The sequence below is a fragment of the Hemicordylus capensis genome, chromosome 3, assembly GCF_027244095.1.
Source record: "Hemicordylus capensis ecotype Gifberg chromosome 3, rHemCap1.1.pri, whole genome shotgun sequence".
NCBI classification, from domain to species: Eukaryota; Metazoa; Chordata; class Lepidosauria; order Squamata; family Cordylidae; genus Hemicordylus; species Hemicordylus capensis.
The window spans coordinates 175,648,437-175,669,469 of NC_069659.1; the positions used below are offsets into that span (position 1 = coordinate 175,648,437).

Sequence of the window (21,033 nt, forward strand, 5' to 3'; positions counted from 1 at the left end):
GTGGAAGGGGTAGGGAACACTGCACAGGGTGATTTTCATTTTCAAGGATCACCATTTCCGTTATGATCCGTGCCCACTTCCCCAACCATGGTTGGGAAGAAGGCTATAACTCAGCATACGCTCCAGGTGGCAAACAAAAATGTGGAAGCCTTTATCGATCTATCTCTAACACACACACACACACACACACACACACACACACACCCCTGACTAACCCCTGCTAACTTGGCAAAGAGGCACCTTTTTTCACATGGTGATTATCTTTATTTAGCAGGGGGAGAGTAACTGGCCCTATCCACTCCAGCACAGTACCTCCAGTGACTGTTGCTGGTGTCTATCTTAGGTTTCTTTTTAGATTGTGAGCTCTTTGGAGACACAAATCCATCTTATTTACGTATTGTTTTGTTATTTCTCTATGTAAACTGTTTTGGGAATGTTTGTTGATAGCAGTAGATAAATATTTGTTGTTGTTGAAGACCTCTACTGGGACATACCATTGGTCCATTGAGCTCAGTATTATCTACAATGACTGGCAGCAGCTAGTCATTTTAGACAGGGCTTTACTACTTCTGAACTATATGGTGAGTTTCCACCAAAAAAAATGTATACAATGAAATCTGAAGTGAATTTTGGGTTTCCTTCTCTGGAGGAACATCTAAAGAAATTGGAAGGAAGCCAAAAAAGCCTCCATAAGACTTGCAGAAATATTCAGGTGACATCCCCGTGTATGTAGTGTGTCACATAATCCCAATCTTTGGGTGGTCATCTCACTAGGCATCTATAAAATCAATCAGTGCGAAGTAAAAACTAAAACTAAAACTGCAAATAAAGAATTAGGGCTTCAATTGGCAATATTCTTGTAAAGATATTCTCTACAAAATTCTGCATGGTCTTATTCCTCCAAGTTTCTCCCCATTCCCCAAATGCCAAAAAGGAAGGATGGAAACACTTTAAAGACATTAGCTTTTTCATTTGATATTATAGTTCCATAACCTAGTCTCTTGCAGCAGCTGTTTTTACTGGTATTCTGCACTTCTCTTTCCCCCCACTGCTGTCTTGGCCCTTTGCCTTGTTTGTAAATATCCAATATGTTCAAGCATCTCTGGTGGGCACTGCCCTCTGCTGCAGGATATGCTGAGCAGGCCCTCCAGCTTACTTAATCAGTTATGGCATTTGATCAGCATGAAGCCACAAAGTCTTCCCACATCCTTCTTTCCCCTCACCCACAAACACATAATCTTAAATTCCACAAACAACTGCACTTATTTCCAAGTAATGGCAGTGTCTAAGTGTTGCCATTATTATATGACAGGTATTGTTATATGTCTGCTAGGTACAGGAATGATAATATAATACAGAATTTAACTATTTGGGGAAGAAAATACTTATAAAGACAATTCCAGGGATAGCCCTATCTTCCAATTGACAGTTACAATTCTTTATTTTACTTGGAACTGATTGGTTTTAGATGGATGATGAGATGCCCACAAATAGTAGGAATACTAATTAATAGGGCTGTGCACAATAACAAATTCTGGATTGGATTGCATTCAGAACCACAGATAATCAGTTCTAGATCCTTTGGACCCTTCACAATTTCATTTTTAGCTTTTTTTTAGCTTTTCAGCTTTTTAGCTTTTCATTTTTAGCTTAATTGGTGGAAATCCCCATATAGGTCTATGGGGAAAGTTTTAAAAAATGCTGGGGGGAAATGGCTAGAAAGAGAGCTCTAAAAGTTGGCAAAGATGGCTGAATTCTGTGTATTCATTTACAAGTGAATCCAATCATATGTTGCTTTTAAATTATTATTTTTTAAGTAACCTGGAAATTGCACTCACAGGCAATCATTGAAGAAAAGTGATGTAACATCTGAAAATCTCAGGGGAAGTGATGTAGTATCCAAGATTCTATCACTAAAAAAAAAAAAAAAAAAGCAAGTAAAAGAACTGGCTAAATAATAATAATTGCTAGCACACCCAAAGCTGTAAGGCAATAAACACAGAACAACAAATAGGATGGAAAGGGCCACAACTTTATTAAACAGAGAACAATTTAAGGAACTGGATTGATGGAAACTCTAGCCCCTTGCAGTGTGGGCCTAACTTAGCCTGGAAGTCATACTAAGTGTATCCTTCCCAGAGTCTATTATGGGCAACACACCCTGGCTCAAAGCCAGAATCAGTGCTAGAATGATCCTTCCCCCCTAATTTGCCAACCAAGGAAGGTCAGGGCTACTTCTGGGGTTTCACTACTCCAAGCCTGACCTGAAGTAGGTGGTATGGAAATAGTAGTCCCTGAGCGGCAAAGCCTCTAAGTTCCAATTAGCCACTCCAGCCTTTAAAAGAACCCAAGGGTGATCATCAATACCCAGTCCACTACTCCTACACTCCACCTACACTGTACCTGCCACAGGGAGAGGTCAGACTCACTTGGCCTTCCTCCCCCACTCTTCCAGAAATTCAGCAAGCCCCCACTTAAGACCATCCAAATTAAGGTTGCACCCCTTCATGGACAGATGAATCCCATCAGGTTGAAAAAGCTTGGGTAAGGAATGAAGACTCCCCAGGTGTTGTATAAACCCACCACCAGAGGCCACTACGTCCCTTCCTATGGCAGCATTCACTTTCTGCCTGGCCCTTTCAGATTCTCAACCCCCCTTCCAGACTCTCCACTGAAGTAAGTCCAACCATAAAATAACAACCCATGGGATCCAAGCCAGTTCACTAAGCCAAATCATTTTTGCCCTAAATGCACAATCAACACTCTAGAAAAGTCACTAACTGCAAGAAACTCCCCAATTGCTGGCAAGAACTGTCCCCAAAGCATACCCCTAATATCCAGCCAGCAAATGCAAGCCCAACTTCCCAAACCATGTTGAGTGCCGATCTGGGAGGTGCTGGCTCTTCTGTAGGCCCAGAAAGTACTAGAATGGCCACAGATAATGACACATGCAGGAGCAGTTGCTCTGTCAGCACCTGCCAAGCAAATCAGACAGTGGAATGCAGTACAACAGGCACAAACATACTATAAGTGAACATAGTGTTGATACACCTTAGAATGGCAGCAGCCAATGTTTAATAAGCGCTTCAGAAAAATCCATCTGATGCTCTACAAAAGCCTCACCAATTCTAAAAGTGTGTGCAGACAGCTCGCGGTCTAGGCCTGTTCAATGGCCTACTTTTGAGCCAGACTGGGACCCGGGCATGCAAATGGTCAGTGTGCATGAGCGATAGCCTTCAAAATGGCCACCGCAAGCAGGGAGAGGGACGAAAAGGCCAGTAAATGGGCCGAACCAACCCTAAAAAGACTGGGGGGAGGCCAGCAGGGGGAGCGGGAACCATTGGAGACCCCCCTGTGGCCAAGGCATTACCCCTGGAGGTCGCCGGACTGGGCAGTAAGTTTTTCTTTTATAAAAGTTTGCTTTTGGATTCCCCCTCCCTTCAAGCTGGGCTCATACTGGTTCGGCTTGGAGCTAAACTAGGGTCCAGCTTGATGTGCACAGAACAGAACTGGGCCTGGCTCAGTTCAAGCTTGATTCGAACTGAATTGGGCTACCTGGTTCTATGCACACCTCTAGTGTAGGCCATATAGATGAAGGCCACTGACCACAACTGAAACTGGGTCAGTGGGGTTCCATCCGCATGTACAAATAAACAGTGAGATAGGGTATAGGTGATGTCATTCTGGAGACCAGGGATGTGCCAGAAGAAGAAGATGTTAAATTGGAGGCACTGCAGAACCAAAGCCCACAGAAGTCCGATCATGCTAGGTGATCGGGAGGTCTGTGCATTAATCACATGCACAACTTCCTGGTTATCACACTAGAAGCATACAGTGGAATTCTGAAACTTTCCTGCCCACAAGTGGATGGCAACCACAATGGGGGGAAACTCCAAGAATGTGAGGTCATGGGTGATACCACAGGCTGCCCAGCATGAGGGCCATCTGGCCAAGCACCAGCGCCCTCTAAAATAAATGCCAAAGCCCAAACTGCCTGCAGCATCAGAATGTACCTGAAGCTCAGATTCAAGGAGCTCCTCATAACTCCAGAAACACCATTGAAATCCTGCAAAAATGTATCTCAAACCATAAGGTCAGCCCTCATCTGTTCAGTAACTCGCAGCTGGTTGTGAGGCTCTGTGACACCCATTGTAGCATTGCAGAGGTGGTGCAAAAAGGCCCGTCCTGAAGCAACAACCCTGCAGGCAAAGTTAAGGCGACCCAGTATTACCTGCAGTTTGTTTATTCATTTGATTTATATACTGCCCTTCCTAAAGTGGCTCAGGGCAGTTTACATTAAAATAAAAAACACCTATTAAAATAATTAGAAATTTACAAAACTAGACATCATTAAAAGTCAGGCTAAAAAGATGGGTCTTTAAGTCTCTCCTGAAGGCCTCCAAGGTAGATAATCTTTTCATATCCACGGAGAGCTCATTCCACAACCTAGGGGTGACAAATGAGAAGGCCTGATCCCAGGTCACCACCAGATGAACCGGTGGCATCCCAAGACAGACCCCTCCTGATGATCTTAATGAGTGGTGGGGATCTTGTAGAGAAATGCACTCTCTCAGGTAACCAGAACCTAAGCCAAATTCAGTTCTCTCCAAGTGATCTTTTTTGCAAGAATGGTGGCCTGAATATGCTCCCTCAGTGCAGCCAATTTGTCAGTAGGGAGATGACTACACTTGGCCATGGAATGAAATTTGACACCTAGGAATTTCAGCTTCATGGCTTGGCCTTCAGTCTTGCCCTGAGCCAGTGGAACACCCGCTTCCCTTGTGAGCAGCACTAATTAGTCCAACAGCCAGTGGCAATGGCCACCTGACTGAGGGCCAACAAAAAGGAAGTCATCTAGTTAGTGAGCAGTGGATTTACAGCTGGCTCTATGCCTCAAAGCCCATTTGAAGAAAGTACTAAACACCTCAAAGGTGGAACAAGAAACTGAGCACCCCATGGGCAATGTTCCATCCAAATAAAAAGACACATCAAAAGCAAATTCCAGATGATCAAAATAATCTCTGAGGACAGGGAGAAGTGGAAGGCCAACTCAATATCACACTTGGCTAGAAGAGCAGCTACTCTGCACTCCCACATGATGCATACAGCCTCATCCAGAGACATGTGGTGCACAGTGCAGAAGTCCTCAGGACTACCATATTGACCGAGGAACCCCCAGGAAAGGAAATAAGGTGTAAAAGGCAAAACTCCTCAATGGTCTTCTTAGGGACGACCACAATGGGAGAAACACACAAGTGTGAGATGGGTGGGGAGGGAAAGGCCCAAGGACTCTACCTGCTGCAACTTCCTTTGCTATCACCCTTTGAATGACATCTTCCATTCCAACAACCAAATGTAAATTGGGAGTGTAGAAGGCCTGCCTCCAGGGCTGACAAGGGATCTTAAAACTAAAACCATGCCAGAAGTAAAAGGCATCCCGCCGATATGGATATTCAGCTAGGAGGCCCTCAAGCACCTTAAGGTTGATTGGGCTGGGGCCCTTTTCCAGCCAGTGGCGGTGGTGGAGCTCCCCTCCTCTGATTGGGCTGATGGCCCTTTGAACTGTTACCACACACCCAAGCTCAGGTGCATACTGTACTGGGATGCTTGCCTCCATGGATCCCGCAGGCATGATGAAATCTGCAAGGGTTTAGGGAGCAATGACCACCACTACTGAACTCCCAGCAAACCAGATGGCTGTTGCCCTGCTCCTTTGGGGTGGAGACAACACACTACTCCAAGCAGAATAACACCGTCTCCTAGAAGCATAGAGCCCTCTTCAGGCAAGCCCACCAGCATTGAGAAGCCAAGCAAACTCGTTCCGTGTCCCCACCGTGTCTGCCACTAAAACATTACTTACATTATCTCAGTGATCCTTATTTCTTTGAAAGCTAGTACTACTATCCTCATATTGCATACACGGGCTGAGGCTGAAAGATGCCAGCTTGCTAAGCCACCTTGTGAATTCATAGCAAACACAAGAGTTTGGAGGCTTCTGATTGACAGCTCAGTCACTAAATTCCAAGAAGGGCTGGAGCTGAGTAAGAAGGTGATAACTAGACCTTGTTCACTTCCTTTTCCAGAAGCCATCTCAGCTTGATTCATTTCCATATCTTTTCATAGGCCATTGCGTCCTTCAATCCTACTCTCATAACTCCTTATTCCTAAAGCCCAGGCCTGCTCAACTTTGGCCCCCCAGCTGTTTTTCGACTACAACTCCCATAACCCAGTGGCCAATAGCCAGGGATTATGGGAGTTGTAGGCCAACATCTGCAGGAGGGCCAAAGTTGAGCAGCCCTGCTATAGCCCCTTACTGGAAATCATGTCATGATTCCATCGTGTTTTTACTGGATGGATGGTAGCTACTAAACATAAGAATGTTTCTAATGATGTCTTCTTACAAAACAGCAATGTGGGCACTGTCCTGAAACTCACTCCTGCATTGTTTGAGTGACTCCTTCAAGTTGTGTAGAGCTCTTTCAATAATATGTGAACTGACAGACTGCAGGTTTTCTTTGCCACTCTAGCTGCTGAGTACTTACTAAGTGTATTTGCTGCTAAATGTTTCCGAATTGGTTAATTAGCACTGAACAAAATCCACATTCAATGTGTGGAAGAAATAAGGTCTGTGTTTAGAGTACCACTTGATATTTCAAACCATAAATCCCTTTTTAAAATGTCTTTCTACTGCCCTTTATTATCTTCCCTCCCACCACCCCACCACCCGCATGTTAAGAAACAGAATAAAAAGAGAACCTGGCTGTTGCGGATTGTTGTTGTTGTGTGTAGTTTTTTTTACCTTAGTAGAGGGCAAACATTGATATTTCTATCCAGTGCATACATCATTGTATCTGAGCAGGAGCTGAAAATATACAGGCTATTTATTGATCAGAACAAGCAGGGGAACCAAGACACTAACACCTGAACTGAATTAGAGTATAAATCTGCAACTCCCCCCACACTTCAGTGTTACAGTTAAAATTCCATTTGAGAACTCCAAAGCACAACAATCCCCTTTCCCCCTGCACAAAATCAAGACCTTAAGTGGAACATTAGCTGGGAACAGAGAGGGAGAGCATAACCAGCTGGTGCAGTTGCAATTGTATGGTTAACACTAGGGAGGGTTCTCAACCTCTTTGAGACATTTAAGATCTCAAAACAACGTTTGATTTGCTTGGAATTCTTCAGCCTTTTGTTTTTGGAGGAACCTATAAATTTGCTTCAAATTTGGTTTCAGGCAAAATTTTAGGGGCAACTTTTCCATGCAGTTCGCTGACATAAGCATATCTGCTACTGTAATGGTGGTGGTGGTGGTGAGGTAGGAGGTACGAGGTGGGGGCATGGAGGGCTATTTGCTTCAGGCCCTCTTAAAACCTAGAGCCAGCTATGCAGAGACTCAGTGCTGTAGGCAACTTATAGTGGAGCCTGTTCATTAGGGAACAGTGAAGTGAGGTGATCTCCAGATACCTTTCCTGAATAAGGAAAACAAGTTAGATTGCTGTGATTGTTCCTTGTATTTACCTAGTAAGAAAATGTAATTGTGCATAAATGTAGTATGCCATTTGAAAAAAGGGGGAAAGAGGGGAAAAAATAATTCCATCCTGGAGAACTATAGGCCTCTCTCTCTCTCTCCTCTCTCTCTCTTAAGAGATTAATACGAAAAATGTCCCTTTAAGCCACACCCATTTTAAAAAGGAGTAACATTTGAAGAATAATTGCCTCTTACAGCCACCTTAAGTTGCGCAGCAGGGAAATGCTCGACTAACAAGCAGAACGTAGCCGGTTCGAATCCCCTCTGGTACTAGATCGGACAGCAGCGATATAGGAAGATGTTGAAAGGCATCATCTCACTGTATGGAAGAAGGCAATGGTAAACCCCTCCTGTATTCTACCAAAGAAAACTACAGGGCTCTGGGGGCAACAGGAGTCAAAATCGACTTGACAGCACTTTGCCTTTACCTTATCAGTACTTAGGAAACCACATAACTGCCATTTGCTCCCAGGTTTTCATCATATATATCCCTGCCTTGCTGTTCCTCACACTGTCTTTAGATGTGGGAGTCCTTGAGCTTCCTGCACCTCGATTCAGCCTTTAGGGTTAGAATCAGGGACAGTGCCAGTCCTCTGTCACTGAACGCCAACTGTGTACACCAGAAGGGAGATATAGCCATTATCATCCATACCTTGGTTACATCCCATCTAGACTACCACAACTTGCTCCACATGGGGGCATTTTGCATAGTACTCCAATTCTGTTTGAACTTCATTGGCTCTGTTTCTTTCCAGATGCAATTCAGGGTGCTGGTTATTGCTTTTAAAGTCTTTAATTGTTTCAGTCCAAGGTAGCTGAAGAATCACCTGCTCATATGTGATGCTACCTGCCTCCAAAGACGTTTGGGGACAGCACTGCTTCACATGCACATGAGGGTCAGCTGGGAAGCATGTGAGGCAGTCCTAGATGATGGAACTTCCTTCCCCAGAAATTTCATACTGTCCCATCCTACTTGCTTCATCTTATTTCACCTTCACATTTATTTGTTCCGCCCGGCCTTCAATTTAGATTGAGTTGGGGGCTCTCTGACATAGACTGTTGGTTTATGTTGCCTTCTTTGCTAGTCTTACCATTTTTTATTCTATTGTTTTAACTGTTTTTATGGCTTTAATGATGTTCTTAGCTGCTTTGGGGGCATGAGGCAAAAACCAGGAGACAAATCTATTACTTATTTTGAAGAGTTTGTTTATGGCATTGTTTGTGCAAAATATAGTTTCTTCCTGTTGACCTACAGATACCAAAGTTTGCATGAACAATCCCGCCACTTATTTGCTGGTCAATGACCGAATAAACTTATATATATCTATCCTGCACTTAAATTAGTTGAATGCACTACTTCTACACTGGAATATGCTTGGGGGGAGGTTTAAATGATTATTATTTAAATATTTTAGATGGAATTCTGAATACAATCATCATATTTTAACTGTAACTAGCTTAACCTGTGCAGAGCATCTGTGTGCTAGTATTTGATTGTTCCCCTCACAACCTGCCACAGCCCCCCTCACCTCAGAGATCTCTCATTATTTGTTTATATCTATGTACACTGCTTTGAGAACTGTTGTTGAAAAGCAGTATATAAATATCCATCATATTCGTATTCATATTCCACCTTCACCTGAGCCACACTCCTAGCCTCCTCCTCCATCCCGTTGTTTCCATCCCCCTCACCCCTCTTGATTGTAGCTGTAGTGTTGTGCCACCTATTGGCCAAGCTACAGCCCCCTATCCCCAGAGACCTCCTCAGAGACTTCTCCACCCTCACCCGAGCCCCGAGTGGTTGACCGGGCCCTTCTTCACTGCCACCACTGTCATGGCTGCTCATTCCCCTCAGGCCACTGACAGGCTTGGGCCTATCCCTCTCCCTTTCTTCTTTCTCTCTTCCCCTCCCTTCTTTCTCTCTCTTTCTCTCTCCTCCACTCACTCTTCCCCTCTGTCTTTCTCCCCCTTCTCTCTCTCTCTCTCCCTCCCACCCTCCCTCTCCCTCCCTCCCTCTCCCTTCCTGAGTTAACAGATCTTGTTCATCTTGTTTCCTCATCTACTTCACACAATGGCAGCCTCCTTCTCCTGAAGAGGGTCTTTCCTCCCTCACAACCCCAGTCTTCACAGACCCTGCTATCTATCTATCTATCTATCTATCTATCGTCCTCTCCTCTACAATCAATAACATCTTCCGACCAGTAACAAATGCATTCCAAATGACCTTAACTATCACAGACTTCTCCTCCCTATCTGCACATGGAATCTCCACTGCTAAATCACCATGGTGCCACAGGCTCCTCCTCCCTATGTGCATATGGAATCCGCACAGCCCAATCACCACAGTGCTTCTGTTCGCGAACTCTTGCGAGAGCTGCCACACATGGGATTAGCCACGGGTATGCCTTAGAGAATTATAACTAGATAGATAGATAGTTCTCAACAGATTTTTAACACTCAATAATCAATCAGATGAATAATTCCAAAATGACATCATGCTGAAGAGAAGCCAATCTTTCTCAGATTTGCTATGATTCCAATTTACCCTATATGGTAATTCTTGAATAAAATGAATAATGTTTGAAGCTTTAATCCTACAAATTTCAACCTGTTCTTTTGCAAGCACATTAATTTAAAAATATATATTTAATTTATTTAACTTTCCTACAAGTGTAATCTATGCAAAATGACTTTGCCTGGTCAATGACAGGCCTCACCTACTAGTATACAACTACATAAATAAATTGCTCATGTCCCTAACCAGTCTGCGTCCCCCACATTGGCCCTTTCAGTGCAGATCATTGGGAATTTGGCACAAGTTGAGAATAGATGTCATAAGAGCAACTGGATGAGTCAGATGTGCATCCAATCTCTAGTCAGCCTAGCTGTTCTATTTATGGAGCCAGACATCCAGGAAAAGAACCTCCACACATATTTAGGGGATCAAATTTGGGATGGGGTTGAAGGAAAAACATATATATGGCACAGGGTGTGGTGGGGGACTCGGGTCCCTTTTGTTATAAATCAAATGCTTACTATTATTGTGGGTCATTGCATATGCTGCTTTCTTGCTTGAAAGAACAGTGAACAGAAACAAAAAAGAACAAGATGTAAAAGTCCCGGTTGTCCAACCCTGTCCAAGGGCTGGACAACCTGGCTCCAGCCCACAATAATAGGAATTTCTAATTTTAACTCTATAATGGTCCTTTTACTACAATGTCCAACAGATAATTTCATTGCATTAATCACTGATTGCCTATGATTGGTTCTAAATCATTCTGAGGCTGTGGAAGTTGATGCTTAACACATTAATTCATCCAGTAAATGGAGAGTCATTAGCTTAAATATGGCAATTAAATTCCTCATAACTGTAGTTTTAGAGTAGTCAGTCTCTTAGGGGTGAAATTGTCAGCATAATCTCAAGGGTTATCAAGGGTGACTTGATGCTTGGGTTCAAATAAACAATTTCCCTCCCACTTAGTCATATTAGAACAACAACAAAAAAGAGCCAGTAACAGATCAGTAATGGATAACTACCACATGTACTTTTCTCCTACCATGGAAGTTAAACACTGCAAAAATAAACCCTAAAAATCTGTAGAAATGCTTTTCATTTTGTAAAATTGCAGTTTCAGACTACTTTATGTTATATGTAAAGTCTTTTTGTGTCTGTATCTGGAAGTAGGGCTAAAATATGTTAAAATTAAATAAGTTTATTGCTTCTGGAGTTGCCAATCAGTGGGCTAAATCCATTCTTTCTGGTGTTGCCAATCTATTATCTTTAAGGTATACCTTAATTTTAATACCCTGTATATAAAAATAACTGCTAAAATTCTCCTTATTGCAGCCGTGGCTGACACACTGGGGTGGGGGGTTCGGGGGGCCAGGGAGCTGTGCAGCGGCACTCCCCTTCCCCCGAACCCCGGAGCTGCAGCCGGGCACAGGAGTGCCCTACTGGAGCAGCTGCTTGTCTGGGTGGCTGATCCAGTCGCCCAGCAACAAGCGACTGCTTGTGTGCGGGGAGAGCTGGCTAATCCCGCTCTCCCCACACAAACCCCATCTGGTGTGAAGCGCCCATCTGCTTGCCTATGTTCACTTATGGGGGAGCAAGTTCCCTTGAAATCAATGGAATTGATTTCTGAGCAAATGTAAAAAGAATCAGGCTACATGTGAGAGAGATGTAGAAACAGAAATATTGTATTGCATCTGTTGAGCAGAAACAGTTGAATAGCATAGACGTGCTATTCAGAAACTGCATTCGTGACATCAATAATAATTTACAGAATATTAATTGTTAATATTTAAGAACAAACCAAACATATCCTCTCTTAGCCAAGCTTAGGTACTGTGATTACAAGTGTAGCTACTTGTGTTGCCTTGGGAACATTTATTTGATGACTTCCACAGGGGGGTTACTGTAAATAAAGTAAATCTAACAAGAACTGCCTTTAGAAACAAAACAAAACAAAACTGTGAAATTAACCAAGCAAGATATTGCTCAAAAATGCACAAATTATATGACCATTCTGAGGCAGTATAGAGATCCCACCCCCGACAAATCTTGAAAATAATTTTGAGTTCCTTTTCAGCTATGCTAAATATTATAGAAGTAGAGTTAGTAGTAGTCCAACCCCTGCTCAATGCAGGAATCGAGAAATAGAGCATCCCCAACAGAGAATCCCATCCACCTATACTCCAATAATTGGTTCCATGTTTGAACTGCTCTTACTGACAAGCAGTGAGGATCTACACACAAGCAGTGTGTAGAGGCAAAAGGGGGTTTGTGAGGAGAGCAGGTTTGATCCACTCTCCCTGCAGATGATCAGGGAGCCCTCCCTGGGTGGCCAGATTGGCTGCCCAGATGATTACCAGCTCCATCACAGAGCTGGTTGGGACTGCAGGGTTCGGGAGCCTCCCACCCCCTGGAAGTCGCATAACACGGTGCCTTTTGGGGAGCCTCCTGATGCCAGGAGGTTTGTTGTAGCACAGAAGGCTACCCATGAGTCAGTGTGGTGCAGAGCCATGCCACACTGACTCACGATTTTTAAACTCACTTTTCAGGAACTTCTGTGCCCGAAACCCGGGTTAAGTGGCGGGCCAATTAAAAGGGCTCACTGCCACTCTGCCAGCAGGAGCTGCATGGTTCCCATTGGGTCTTATGACCAGCTAAATCTGGGATGGGGTCACTTAGCCCGGTTTCGGCTGCTTGTGAGAATAGGCTTAGTGTTTCCTAATTTTTAGCTGACATCTACCCTGTTGCAACTTACGCTGCTGACTAAATTTAGTTCCTACCCTCAGAGCCAGCAGAGAACAGGTTTTTGCCCTCTTCTGTGTGACAGCCCTTCAGATGTCTGGAGAGTGCTATCATGTGCTCCCCAACACCACAGCTACTCTTCTTCAGGCTAATTTTTTTCTTGTAGCACTTATTTTCAGGCTCTGACCATCTTCACTGCTGTTCTCTAAACTATCTCAACTTAATTACATCCATCTTAAAGTGTGGCACTCAGAATTGGACACAGTACTCCCGATAAGACCTGACTAGGGCAGAATAAAATAGAACTATTACTTCTCATAACTTGGAAACTCTTAATCTATTAATGCCACCTAAAACTACATTAGCCTTTTTTGCAGCTACATCACATTTCTGACTGTGATCCTAAAATCCTTCTCACATATACTACTGCCAAGCCATATATCCCCCATCGTATACTTAACCATTTGAATTTTGTTTTGCCTAAGTGAAGAACTTTGTATTTGCCTTCATTAAATGTCATATTATTTTCAGCTCAGTTTTCCATTCTATCAAGGTCATTTTCAATTTTATCCCTATCTTCTGAGGCATTTGCTATCCCTCCTACGTTTGTATCATAGCAGATTTGATGAGGATTTCCTCTACCCCTTCATCTACGTCACTGATAAAAATGTTTAAGGGTCCTGGGCCTAGGACAGTACCTTGCAGAACGCTACTCAAAACCTTCCTCCAGTTGAAACCATTGATGAACACTACTGAATATGGTTTCCAAGCAGTTGTCAACCCACCTGATGGTATAATCATCTAGTCCACACTTGACCAGCTTGCTAACCAAAACATCACAGGGAACATCATGAGCTTGCTGGATTTTGGGAATGTTGTGGGCATAATTTATCTTTATTCATCAAATGGTTTGGTGAATAAAGATAAATTATGTCTACACCATTCCCACGATCCATGAAGCTAGTAACCTGATAAAGAAGGATAAGATTAGTCTGTCAGGATTTATTTTTGACAAATTCATGCTGGCTTCTACTAATCATTTTATTGTTGTTAAGATGCTTACCAACTGACTGCTTTATAATCTGTTTTAGTATCATCCCTGGAAGTTTCCTAAATCTTCCTTTTCCTTCATTCTGAAGATTGCTGTAATATTAATCAGTCTTGTGGCATCTCACCTATTCTCCAGGATTGCTCAAAGATGATATGCAGTCACAGATGTTCTAATGGTACTTCAGCAAGTTCTTTTAGTTTCTGAGAATCCTTAGGCTTGAACTCATTTAAGGTAGAGAGATATTTCCTGACTAATTCCGTAGAACCTGAACTGCAACCCTGACCCCTTAGCTATTCACACTGCTTTTGGGAGGTCACACGTAATTTGCTCTTTGGGATGAGATGGAGGCAAAATAGGAGTTTTTCCTTCTCTTTGTCACCCATTAACCTTTCACCATCTTGGATAGTGGTGCTATCTTTTCCTTCATCTTCCCCAAAGATGAAAAAGCCCTTTTTGTTGCTTTGAGTATCCCTCACAAGACTCAGCATCCTGACACACTCTCTACAACTCTGGGCTTCTTGTCTGCATTTGTCCTTGGTGACTTGTCCTTCCTTTCATTTCTTATGTATGTTTTTTTAAAAAAGAAAATTAGCTCATCACTAAGCTATTTGTTTAGCCACACTGGTTTTTTGTTTTTGTTTTGTTTTTTAAGATATCTCCCATTTCTCTTTCTCTTTGGAATTGTTTGTAACTGCACTTTTAGTAACTCCTTATTCAGGAAGTCCTACACATCTAGGGCTCCTTTTTCCAATAGTTTATAAGGGAGCTGGGCTCCCTTAGCCTGGTTTCTGTGGGTCATGAGAATAGTCTCGCTATCTTGAATTTAAAACTGAGAGATTCTCCCTCTCTCTGCATAAGAGTTACTTTATTGTCTTCTTAGTCTGTGTTTAATTAGTAATAAATATCATGCTCTTGTTTTTCAGTTAAAGTTGCTTCCTGTAATTTCTCTGAAACATATGGCAGCCAATCCTCTAACATCCATGTGTTCAAGATCTCATTTGTACAGTACATACATTTGTACAATGTATGTACTGTACACCCCTAAGTGTGATGCATGCCTTCCAGTTTTGTAAGCTGGAGATCCTATAAATTGTGGGTAGTGGACCTACATGCATAGGCCCCTTTTGAAACATCATTGAATGTGTGGCCCTAGCGGGGTTAGTCAAACAGTCAAAATCTTGACCACACGTTCATTTGTGTACTTGATGAACATCTGCACAGACCTTGTCAGCTTGTTTCTTTGCCTTCCTTTTAATCTCTCTGTATTATGAGCCTGTGAGTTAGGGATGTGCATGAATGAACTGCTCGGGCAGACACCAGCAGGGCGGGGAGCAGTTCTCTTAAAAAGCAGGTAAGCAGCAACATCTGCCACCCTGCTGCTTTTCAGTCAATGGTGCCCACTCTCCAAAAAGCCACAGCTGCATGCCTGAGCTGGTGCGGCGCTTCCCAGAGGAGGCACCAAACCAGCTCCTGCACAACCCTACTGTGAGTACAGTTTGTATTCCTTTGTGACTTTACAGTGCATAGTCTTTTATGTGTGGTCTAGAAATACACATAATTGTTTATCATAAGTATGTAACTACTACAGTGAGAAGATTTTATGGCTGTTATTGTTATTCAATGTGGAAACAGAAAACCAGGTATAAAGTGTTTCCCCTTTGCTTTTTTGTTAGCTTATGCATCTTTGGCTGCACTCCGAAGCACCCTTTCCGAGAAGCAAGTCCCAATGAAATCTGTGGGACCTCTTGCCTCATAAACATGCTTATGAGCAAAGCATTTGTTTGCCTCAATTTGCACATTTTGCAATATTTTGTTTGCCGCCATTTGCATAAAATGAAGACACATACTCAAATGTATACATCAGATTGGCTGTTAGGTTCTACATATGTAATTTAGATTAATGCTCGCTAGCTACTCTGCACAGGGGTTCTAAGCAACATCAGAGTGCACTATATTCAATGAGCACCCTGACCTAATAAAAAAAAAGTGACTGGTGCGAAATAAAGATAGACAGAGGACATCAAAGGAATTCTTCAGTTACAATATTTCATGGTTGGGAAAATAAGAGTGTTCAACCAGAAGATCCATGGTTCTCTGCACATTAGTAGCTTGGAGGACTGAAAATATGAAGATAAGAGAGTGCTCAACTGAGCAGCAGTATGAAAGCATTAGTTTGGGGTTTTTTGGCGGGGGGGTCGAAGTATTTGTACTAATATAGAAGTTCTGCAAGCACACAGACAGGTAACTTTCTAAAGGTATGAGTAGTCCTGTTCCAGTTAGTGGACCTATTCATAACCATAAAGGCACTCATGCACATACATGTTTTTCAGAATTGGAATTGCTGATAAACTCAGTGGAAGTAGACTTCCTTGACACTGATGTAATAGTGTCCATTTAGCAGGACTGGATTTTAGCACCCTTGAAGCATTGTAAAATAGAAGATAGCTGAAGTAAATCCGATGTCTCAATAAAATACTTGAAGTTCTGTCTGGAGAAGGACAATAGTCTTTGTTTGTTTAAGAGAGTTGAAAGTGGTATAACAGAGGTGGCAGCACCTTTGCCATATGCATACATTTCTTTAGTTGCATTGTTGTAGCTGGTCAAGCAGGTTTTGCGGGCTTTTGATATACTATCAAAAATGAGGAAGAATTGTACAACTTTGATTAAATGCCGTCAAGTTGGTGTCGACTCTTAATGACCACATAGATAGATTCTCTCCAGGATGTTCTGTCTTCAACTTGGCCTTTAAAGTCCCTCAGTGGTGCATTCATTGCTGTCGTAATCGAGTTCATCCACCTTGCTGCTGGTGATCCTCTTCTTCTCTTTCCTTCAACTTTCCCCAGCATTATGGACTTCTCCAGGGAGCTGGATCTTCACATAATGTGTCCAAAGTATGAGCCTGGTCATCTGTGCCTCGAGTGAAAATTCTGGATTGATTTGTTCTATGATCCATACAAGTTTGATCCATACAACTTTGACAACCATATATATGGGCATCAGTGTGGATTGCTTATCTCAACATAGTGTAAGGAAGTAGGGATATGCTTGAACCATGGTTCGAACACTTTTAGGGAAATTTGAAAGGGAACTTTCGAAAAAGAAAAAGGAGAGCAGGTGCTTTCCTGCTCTTCGCCACCCCTTCCAGCTTCCTGCTGGGGCGGACCATGTCCCCAAAAGCCCCATGGATGCCATTTGTGTGGTCAGCATGATGTTACAATTGAGTCAATATGTGCAATGATCAGAGGCTGCCACTAGGGAGAGCTGTGACTGAATTTCCAACTCATAATTTTCCCATAGGAATAAATGGGAAACTAAAAAAAAAAAAAATTAGTAACTCCTGAATGGCTGGGCAGAAAGCTGTGATATTTCACATTGTATTCCTCAGGATGTGAAATATGTGGACCTTCAAGAAGATCAATCCACTCATTAAGGTTTTTCTCACAAGCAGCTTAGCCCAGGCAGTAGATGAGACTGCCCAGGGCAGCCAGGCTAGGCTGCTTATGTGGAGCACGGACATCCCAGCGCTCCTGCCCATGCTGACCCAACTCTGAAGGATGTGCATGGCTCCAGGATTGTTTGTGTGCTCAGGCAGTTTGCTCTGAACAGAGTGTGCTCGAGGTGTGCTCCAGGCACACACACAGACAGGCACCTAGAGCCCCCGTCTCATGGGAGTATCCCCCAATGCACTGCGCTTGTTGTGCAGTGCATCACTAGTAGTGCAGTGCGTCGGGGGATACATGGAGGCTAGGATGCAGAACCTCCCATGAGATCATCTGAGGGGGAAGGAAGGTTTGCACAGCCTTCCCCACTGCCTGCCCTGCCTCCATTCGTGAGAATAGCCACGCTGATTTTTAATGAAATTAAAAACTGATCTGATCTCCTTGATGTCCATACATTTAATGTGTTACGCCCATATGAATTCTGAGAACTTTCTGTCCAGCCATTTTGGAATCATAACCTGGGATGCAAAAAATGGGGTACTACTCCTTCTATATGAAGGCAAGAAGCAGTTTCCTGCAAATGAGGTCTGAATGATGGAGAGAGTGGGGTATTCAATTCCAGACTTTTAAAAAACGTTCTGCCATGATACAAAGCAGTTACGGCACTTTAAAACAGTTTTAGAAAGCTTTTTAAAAGAAATCATTAACAATCAGCAAGCAAACCAATATCCTTGAAAGTATGCACACTTAGTCTTCAGTAATTGGTCTGAAAAGGCCAGTGGGCTAGAAATGGAACCAAGCAGCCACTTCCATTAGCAATAAATGACTTGCTTCTTAAGGGTCTATTTTCACATTCACATGTCCTGAAGCAAAGCAACCATTTTGATGTTCCTTACCTCTCACCCAACTTCTTGTAATGGGTTTGTTGCTTTTTAAGCTGGTGGGAAAGCATGAACTGCTTTATGCTTTTCTAGCCAAGCCATTCCCTGCAAATAAAGATTGTCCCCACCCCTGCCGCCCAGTTCGCTGCGCAAGTCTGTTCCCATGCAGGACAAAGGTATTTTTTAAAACTTAGCTTGGAGAAAGGAGATACCTCTTAAGGACTTACCTCCATGTTGGCGGTGACCACCAGTGGTTACACTTCCTCCTTCCTGAAACAAGGATGTATATCATCAGACTTTTTGTTAGGAGTTTGTTGCTTTCTTAAATGAATTGAAAACCTTTCAAGCCCACCTATTTCCTGCTAATAAAGCACATTGTGATGGTGTTGCCTCTCATTCTCTAGGAAAGAAACCAAATGAGGCGAGTCTTCCGATCAACGAGACCCGCCTCGAGAGGGTTAGCGGGGAGAGTGGGCTTAGCCCACTCTCCCCACACATGAGCAGGCTGCAGCCTTGGGCAGCTGGATTGACTGCCCACACGACTGCTGGCTCCGTCACAGAGCCAGCAGGGGCTGCAGGGATCGGGGGCTGCACGGCCCCTGGAAGTTCCATGATGCCCCGCGTGAGTGCATGGGGCATGCTGGAGAGACCCTGAGCCGAGAGGCTGCTTTTAGCCTCCTGGCGGGGGTCTCCTCATGTGTTGCCGCGGCGTGGATCCATGCTGCGGCAACACAGGATCGTAGAGCCCAGGTTAGCGGAGCACCCACTCCCCTAACCTGGGCTTAGGGGAGGGCTCCGCAAGCAGGTTACCCACTTGAGAGCAACTGGGCTCCCTTAGCCCGCTTTTTGGCGATCGTGAGAATCGCCTCAATGTCTGCTTTCTTTAGCAATGAAGCACTTACCTCTGTGTTGGTGATGTTCATATCTGAAGTTTTCCACTTCCCTTTTTCTTAAACAGTGCGACAAGTTATGTTTCTTACTTTGCATAATTCCTTACCTTGAATCATGATTTTTGTTATGAGTTAATTTTCTTAAACTTGATGGAATCTATTATTTTTTTTCAGTTTTCCCAAATAATTCCCAAAATGAAAGTTGTCTTGTCCATTTGTCTGCACCTTCCTGTTCAATTTGCTCTATCTGCAGGGTGAAGACACTTCTCCAGGCAACATAGTGAGCCTATTCACACAACATGAAAGTAGCTCATCTGTCTAGCACTGGAGCCCTCCAGGCCTGGCTGCTCCAGATCAGGGGAGCCCAGCTCCTCTATCCATCCCTTTACCAAGGTAGAACAAAGTGCTGGTTTGTTCTACTTTGGTAGGCGATCATGTGCACGATCACTCTGGGTAGCTGGGATCCCAACTGGGCAGCTTCTGTTTTAGGTAGTGAGCTGGAGGGAAGGAGCGACTGTGCAGAGTGTAGGAATTCCTCCTCCCGATCCCACCTTGATATTCCACCACCACCCTGATGTGGGTTCATGGTGGGGCGGAGTCCAAGGGTGCTGTCGCTCCTATGGGGGGAAGGAATGTAAGCTCCTCCCTTCCCTCTAGCCCCAGCAGCTAACATTGTGTGCACAACCTAAGTATCTTCCCCCCTACTATTTCTAGAATTAAGCCTTGGCAAAGGTTATTTACAGAGCCATAGAAAGAAAGGAAGTGACAGAACTGTCATCTAGAGCTGCTGAAATACTTGCCTGGAATGCTTGATTTCAAACTTTCCCCAGCTGTTACAAATTCCTGTTCTAGAACAGGAAGATACTTCTTACCTGGCAGCCTTACCACTTAATTGTATATTTAGAGGAGCACAACTGCTTTGCCATGCAAGCTGCCTCTGTGAGATGCTTCTTCTTCTGCTGCATCGTCCACACCTTGAGGGCTAAAGCTTGATGATGGAGTTTTAGCCATCACCAAGGAGACAACGAGCACATCATAATAGAGCAACCACAGGTGATGTCACAATTGCTACTTGCAGAGGTGGGGGCAAAGTGTCATCCCTCAGCACTGGGTAGCTGGTGGACACCAATCTACATTACAAACATATATGTGTTTTATACCAGTCTATTCTGGGAGTTCTAGTCTGGAGAGAGTGCTGATCATTCTCAGAGTTATTAATCTTTTTGAGTTCCCCATTGATCCCTATGGGGAAATTATCTGATGAGGCTCATGTTCAGTTTTTGCACGCAGGCCCCTTCAGAGCTTGTTATGCCACTGCTGTAGTCTGATTCTGTTCATAGGTTTATGCATGCAGTAACATGGAAACGCATGCAATAGGTGTCTGAATTTTTGGCATCTTAGGATCCAACTAGAATTAGTGGCAGACACGCTACACAATCCAATGCCAGCATTTTCGACTGCCAGGGCTGTTGTGCACATGAAAGGCAGCCTCAACTCTGTTGCAGAAGTGACACAAAGACTTAAAATAGCACTTGGTCACTTCCGCAGAACTACTTCTATTGGAAACCATGGAAGTAGTGTGACGCAAGTGCCCGCTCACTGTTTTAGATCGTTGCACAATTGCCCACCTTTTCAGCACCATCAGGGCTACCGTTCACATGTGCAGCAGCCCTGGCAGGTCAGAGACACCAGCATTGAACTGTGCAACATGTTAGCCAGTGTGCACAAACACACAATATTAAGACACATATTTCCAAGCAGGATCACGTCTTTTCCTGCACTCCAAAAACAAACACACACACAAACCCCATGGGGCAAAAATCTTTATTGGAACGATGGTAAATGGCGCCAGCTTCTTGCCCACATGCTGCTTTCCCAGTGATAACCACCTCCTGTTGCTTTTTGCATTATAGCCACTTTGGGAGCAAAAAAACAGCTTCGGGGTGTGTGTGCTGATTTTCAGCAGGACAACCATGCGGGCATGAG

General features: G+C 43.7%; 1 protein-coding gene and 1 long non-coding RNA gene across 6 annotated transcripts in view; one reads left to right on the plus strand and one right to left on the minus strand.

Moving 5' to 3' along the window:
• Positions 1-21,033, plus strand: part of PCDH9 (protocadherin 9) — a 1,118,779-nt gene that overhangs the window by 1,079,494 nt on the left and 18,252 nt on the right. The window lies entirely within an intron of this gene.
• Positions 1,795-20,027, minus strand: LOC128351359 (uncharacterized). Its single transcript, XR_008319735.1, has 3 exons — positions 19,920-20,027; positions 18,385-18,427; positions 1,795-1,913 (listed from the first exon to the last, which is right to left on the minus strand). It is a non-coding gene; the product is annotated as an uncharacterized LOC128351359 (long non-coding RNA).